The following is a 7,007-nucleotide window of genomic DNA, read 5'->3' as shown; positions in this document are numbered from 1 at the left end:
CCAGTGAGCCATCTCATCAGCCCTTCTCTATTTAAAAAAATCAATTATCATTTTGTGGGGTTGAGCATATATGCCACAACTCAAGTGATCAGATGATAACTTTGTAGAGTGGGTTTTCACTTTCCACCTTCTCATGGATTCTGGGAATTGAACTTGGGTCACCAGGCTTGCATAGAGAGTACCTGTTGGGTATTTTGCTGATTGCTAGTTGACATAGGAGGGCCCATCCTACTGTATGTCGTGCCATTACTAGGTAGATGGGTCTGCGCTATATAAGAAAGATAGCTGAGGTACTAGAAATATGGCTCATCAGTGAAGAGCATTGACTGCTCTTGCGGAGGACGTGGGTTCGATTCCCTGAACCCACATGGCATCTAACTCCAGTTCCAGGGGATCTGACACCCTCTTCTGACCTCTGTGGGTATTGCTTGAAACGAGTGTACTTACACACATGCAGGCAATACACCCATACACATACAAGAAAAAAAGAATGAGGGCTAAACATAAGCCTGAAAGCAATACAATAAGCAGCATTCCTTTGTGATTTCTTCCTTGATTTCCAGCTTTGAGTCCTGCTTGGGCTTTCCTAGATGATGAGCTATAACCTTTAAGATGAAATAATCCCTTTCCTCTCCAAATTCCTTTTGTTCATGCTGTTTGTCACAGAAACAGAAAGCAAACTGGGACAGAAATTGGGACCCATAGAAGTGGGTTGTTGCTGTGAAAGACCTCATGTTGTTTGGAGTAAAGGTTTCTGGAAGTATTTAAGGTGTTGTGCTTAACAGGCACTTGAGTATTTAGAGCTTAATGGGATGTCCTGCGGGACACAGGGAGATAAAAATGCTGAGCGAAATGAATACACTGAATACCTGACTTGTGAAGCTTCAGCAGAAAGTTGAAAAGTCCCTCAAGGACTCTCTATTAGGATCATTCTTGGGACACATTTAAATTAAGAATCTGAAGACACCACACATTCTAGACAAAGGCCTTAGAAGAATCAAGCTGGAACTGACATGGAAGTGTCGTCTTTGAGGGCTAGCTCTCATAGCATCTGAAAGTTCTGTGGAAGCCTCCAAAAGAGAAAAGAAATCAGCAGTCCCACCGAGCTGTAAAGCCTGTGAATCTCAGCAATGTCCAGCCTGGCTACATGTACCCAGTGGTAAAACAGTGATACTAATATCCTAAAGGTAACCAATGGTTGCCTGATTGAACTTATGACATACTCAATAGATGAGCATTCATAACTGTTACTGAAAACCTAGCAAACTACCCATGATTGGAGAGGTCTTAGACCCTACTATCGCTGTTTTCCTAGATGCATAGATTTCTAAATGTTCTAAATAGTTATCCTTATGTCTGGCTTTATACCTCTCACCCCTCACAAAAGAAGCTTCCTTTTTGCAACAAATGGAGGCTATTACAGAAATCCACAACTGGTGAAAATGTAGGGAATAGGTGACTTTGGGAAGCCCATCCCCAATTGGCACATGTAGAGTGCAATCCCTATACCTAAGGCTCAGAACATCACAAAGATGGGGGAAGAAATATTGTAGACCCAGAAAACCAGGACACCTGCTGTAAGATAGTATCTTCTAGGCAAGACTGGGTTAGTACACCCATGAAATCTCAAAAATAATAAACAAATAAATAAATAAATAAAACATGGTTGCATAAACAAGACCAGCATAATGACTACAGAACTTGACATATCAACTAGGATGATAAAATTTTCACAAGACCTCCACCAATAGATGAAAAGATAAAGGCAATTGAAGGCTGCTGGGTCAGTTTTCTCTAGGGACTAGTCCCCTGATAGGTTATCCAATCCCAAGTGTTCAGCCATAAATGCATGTATATAGGAGCAGCACTAAATGGACTCGGTAGGATATAAATTAAAGAGCACTGTCTAGCATGTGTAGGTCTGTATAGAACAATAATTTAAAAACTTATGAATTTAAGAGGGAGTAGGAGGTAGCAAAGGAAGAATTAAATGAAGGAAGAGGGAAAATTATGTAAACAACACTCATTTATGAAATGCTCAAAAATGAAAATATTTAGTAATAAAACAAGGTGGAGGTGAAACCTTCTGGGCTATATTGGAATAATGGATATTTGTCGTTAAGGCTAAACAATCAGAAATGATTAATAAGAGATCATCATCATTAAAGTAATCTCTTCCAGGAAATAGGTCAGCACCTAGAAGCTGTGATCCAAGGTCAGCATCTAATGCTAGCAGCAGAAAATGGCAATGTTTGAAAGTCTCTTACATGATACTCATTTTTAAGACATGAAGGGGTCATAGTGAAGAACTGAGCCTTGGCAATTTATGAAATGGTTGGGGTCCCTGCCAACACCCGAGTAGAGTACTTTGGTGAAGTTATAGTCTCAGTTGCAGCAGAGATCCTAGGATTGAAAGAATCAAGGAAAGAATTTGAAGCTTAGCACCATGTAGCAAGATTGGAGTTCATGAAGAGAATTTGAAAGAGGCTGTTGATGAAGGTTCAACTTTAACTGCAGTAAGCTTTCAACATAGTGGAAGTACCAGGACCATGGGACAACGACCAAGGATAGCAACAGGTGTGGAATATAGCTGGTCCAAACCTACAAAACAAGACCTGGGTGCTTAGGTGAAAGAGCTGGAAAACTGCAGCTGCCCAAGCCTTTTGGAACCCAGATTATAATTTCCCAGAATCTGATCTACAAAATTCAGCAAAACACTGCAGGATTTTTGTTTAACTTAAATGTGTGTTTTATATTCTAGTTCTTCTCTTTCAGAATGAAAAAGTATGAAACTTATTTTGAATTTCATAGGAACTCATAGTTAAGAGACTGTATATTTTAAAGCAATATTAAACTGTTAAATTGTTACTTTTTAAAAGATGGTTGGATTTTTTAAAGTTGTGCTGTATTTTATAGTATAATATTAACATGATTTCATGGGGAGAAACAAAAAAGAATGGGTTATGCTTTAATAGCAATATGCCTCTATGTTAAGTTGATAAGTGGTAGGCTTGTGTAGTGATTCTTGAGCTTGTGTAGTAATTCTTGACTGTTAATACACTTGGGAAGAGGGAAACTAAACTGAGGAATTTCCTCCATTGGACTCACTAGGCATGGCTGTGGGGCATTTTCATAATTGCTAATTAATATAGGACCTGGACTGTATAAAAACAAGAATGGTATCTGAGTATGAGCCTGATGGCAAGTCAGTAGGCAGCATTCCTCCATGGTTTCTGCTTCAAGCAGAAAGCCTTGGCTTTCCTAGATGAATTGTAACATATTAGATGGAATAAACCCTTTCTTCTCCAACTTGCTTTTTATTATGATGTAAGCAAACTAAGAAAAAAACTTATTGTGTATTTGTTTGCTACTTAGTAGCCACATGACTGTGAGTGATTTTATTATAGACACTTTTGTTTCTAATTTTCTTCATTTGAGGTTAGAATATAACAAATATCTAAAAGACAAATTTAAATAGATAATTTAAATGTTATTAATTGTATGGAAATTGCTATATATTCAAATATATGTAAGTTTAAGTTTATAATAGACAACTGAAAAGATTCCAAAGCAACTTCAGACACATACACAAGTAAGAAAAATCCAATAGTACAAATTATATACACTTAATAATTTGTATTAAATTGCATATTAACTGCTTAATTACAATTAACTATGTCATGACACACTATAGACTGAGTATTCCTGGAAAGCAGAGAAAGCAAGTGTTCTGCTGAACCATCTTTGAACAACTGTTACATTATGTTTCATGTTAATCAAATACATATAAATTCATACTCAGTAAATATACAATGAAACAATTATATTATCAGTATACCATATACTATTTTATAATAATTATCATAATTTTTCTTTAGTCCATATGTTTGATATTACCAAAATATTCTGCAAAACATAAATGCTTTTTATGGAGAAACTAAAAGCAAACAGGTATATACTAAAATATATTTTGAACTTATTGCTAATAGTTAAAGTTCAGCAATGGTTGAAATGTAAAAGAGAAGAAACATAATTAAGAAACTACTTCATGCATACATGTATTATACAGGAATTGTGATACCATGCATGCAAATAATGATGGATTAGTCCAAAATAATTGGAAACCATGGCAGAAAATGACAGGCAGTGACAGGAGCGTGAGGCTGGGCGATCACAATTTTAGGTGAGGCAGGGAGTGAACTGGAGTAGGGCAAGGCTGTGAACTTTCAAAGCCCATCCCCAGCAACATGCTTCCTCCTGCAAGGTGACACTCTTTAGATTCCAAGTTCCCAAACGTGGGATATTTCTCATTCAAACCACCACAGATTGTTGTGAACATTCTGAAATAAATATGAAAATAGCAATATGTTAAAGGTAAAATACAAAATTCCATGTAAAATATGATAATAAGCATTTAAAAACATACTTAACATATGATCCACTATATTGACTTTTAAGAACTTAATGAGATACTTTTCTGGTATCTAAAGTATTGGCAATATTGTAATTTTACAATGAAAAATAATAAATTTGGAGTGCAATTTAAGCAATTTGAATTTCCTATTTCTAGCTTATAATTAGACTATGAAATCATTAAAATATTTAGATAACTCATTTAAATACATAGGTGAAAATCAGTAGTTTTAACAGGGAAATAGGAAATATTTCCTTGCTCTTTTCCAGCAATAACTGTCCTCTTAGTTTGAGAAATTAGTTACCAAATAAATTTTAATAGACATGTGGACACCTGTATTGCTTTTTAATTGCTGTAGTTACAAATCACTAGAAATTATAATTCCTGAAATAACAGAAGCTGGTATTCTCATAGTTGTGGATGCTTAAATTCTGAAATGAGTGTTATGGAGCTGAAGTTAGAAAGTTGGTTGGGCTGCATTCTTTGGAGATTTAAGGGGAGATTATTTTCTTTCATCTGTAGAAGTCGACTGTAGGCCTTATCTTGGTGTCCCTTCATCGTTCTCTAAAGTTGCGCTTCAGCTTCTTCTTTCTCCTTTCTTCATTCCTCTGACTATGCCCTTGCCTCCTGCTTTTATGAACCCTGTGGTTGCATCGACATACCTGAAAATTGTAGGATAAAGATTGCAAAAAATGATCCCTTGTTTAATCACTCAGGGAATCCATTCTCCCATATAAGCTCACATATTAGAAGTCCCTGGAGATTGTGATGTCTTTGTGTCATTATTTCATCTACCACAGAACACATATGGCATGTTCTGCAATTTAAAGATCTGACTTGATAGAAAGTACTGCTAGCAGTTCGTGGTTTTAGATATAAGATTTACTTGTGATAAAGAGAAAGATTTGATTATGGAAATTAGAGTAATATAAAAAATAATGTCACTAGAAACTCGCATTATGTCTATATTGGACATACTAATTCAGGTAATTATTTCAGCATCACAGAACAAGCCTGTCTCTCTCTTAAAATAAAATCACTATTCTGTTTCTGTAATTTCTGCTCTATTACTGGCACCCTTTAAAAACAATAAGAACAACTATCCTCTTAAACTTTAAGTATGATTTTATTGGCTATAGCTAACTTTATATTTTAATCACGAATAATGGTGATGGTATCAGCCACTTTAAGTTTATAGTATATTGCTATACTTAAAAAGGCATTAAAATATTCTAACAATATTTCTACTATATTTTATGCATTACCTTAAAATTAATTTTCTATGATACTTGCATAATATCTTATTGTGATTTATACAAATGCATTTAATTGATTCAATTATAATACTTATAAGCCAATGATAAAAATTGGTTGCACCTTAAGATACAGATTGCAATTTGTGATTATGAAATGACAAATTCCCTATGATAAAATAAGAAGTTTCACAACAGATTCAGTGGTCAGCATGCATATTTACATTTATGCTTGGTAATCATATTAAGTAAAGTCATTTTTATATTATATATTGTTATTCAATTACCTTGAGTAATAGATAATTTGAAAAAGAAATAACATTATTAATGTCAGCTCAGAAGAAATCAACTAAAAGTGGAGAGTTTATCCACAGAGATGATTAAATAAACTCTTTGCAATAGGTTAAAAAGGTCACTGTGTTAACCACAAACCTGTAAGTTCCAATCAATTTGGAGGGGGAAAGATTCCTTTTGGCTCATGGTATTATAAATTTCAATCCATTTGCGTTGGAGGGAAGACTATGGTGAAAGAATGCAGCTCTTATTGTTTAGGCCGCAAAACAAAGAATACCTGTATTAACAGGCTTACCCCTTCTTCCCTTATTATATCTAGGCACCCATCCAACAGAGACTATGACTAACATTCACAGTGGGCCATCTCCTTTACCTATGTTGCTCTTGAAATACCCTCACAGACACACTCAGAAGTGTGCTTTTGTGATTCCCTAGCCCTTCCCAATCCTCAGGTTAACAATCAGAGTTAGCCTGCACACATTTCCCACAAAGCTGTGATTCTTTACACTGACCATAGAATTAAGTCTTCTGGTGTATTTTCTAACTACCATTTCTTGGGCATGAATCAAATGGCTAAAGTGGTACAAAGACTGTGTAGGCATTGGCATAATTTTAAAAGTCATTGTATAAGTTACTTTTCTGTTGCTATGATAAAACACCATGACAAAGGCAATTTATTGAAGGAAGATTTTCTTTGGCTTATGGTAGAAGGACAAGAGGACATAATGGCAGGGGACACATGACAACACAAGTAGCTGGAGCAGAAAACCAAGGGATCACATCTTTAATCATGCACAGGAAGCAAGAGGCAACTGGAAGTTTTCAAGGCTTAAGAAGTCTCAAAGCCTAACCTTAGTGACATGTTTTTCTCCAGCAAGGTCACACCTCCTAAGCACCACCAACTGGGAACAAAATGTCCAAATTCTTGGAGCCTATGAGAGACACATATTCAAGCAACCACATTTCACTCACTGGCTCCCATAAACTCATGACCAAATCACAATGTTAACTGCATTCAGTCCAACCTTAAAGGTTCCAAAAGTCTT

The sequence above is a fragment of the Nannospalax galili genome, unplaced genomic scaffold (genome assembly GCF_000622305.1).
Source record: "Nannospalax galili isolate Female #2095 unplaced genomic scaffold, S.galili_v1.0 scaffold578, whole genome shotgun sequence".
NCBI classification, from domain to species: Eukaryota; Metazoa; Chordata; class Mammalia; order Rodentia; family Spalacidae; genus Nannospalax; species Nannospalax galili.
Note: the sequence above shows the minus strand (reverse complement) of the source record.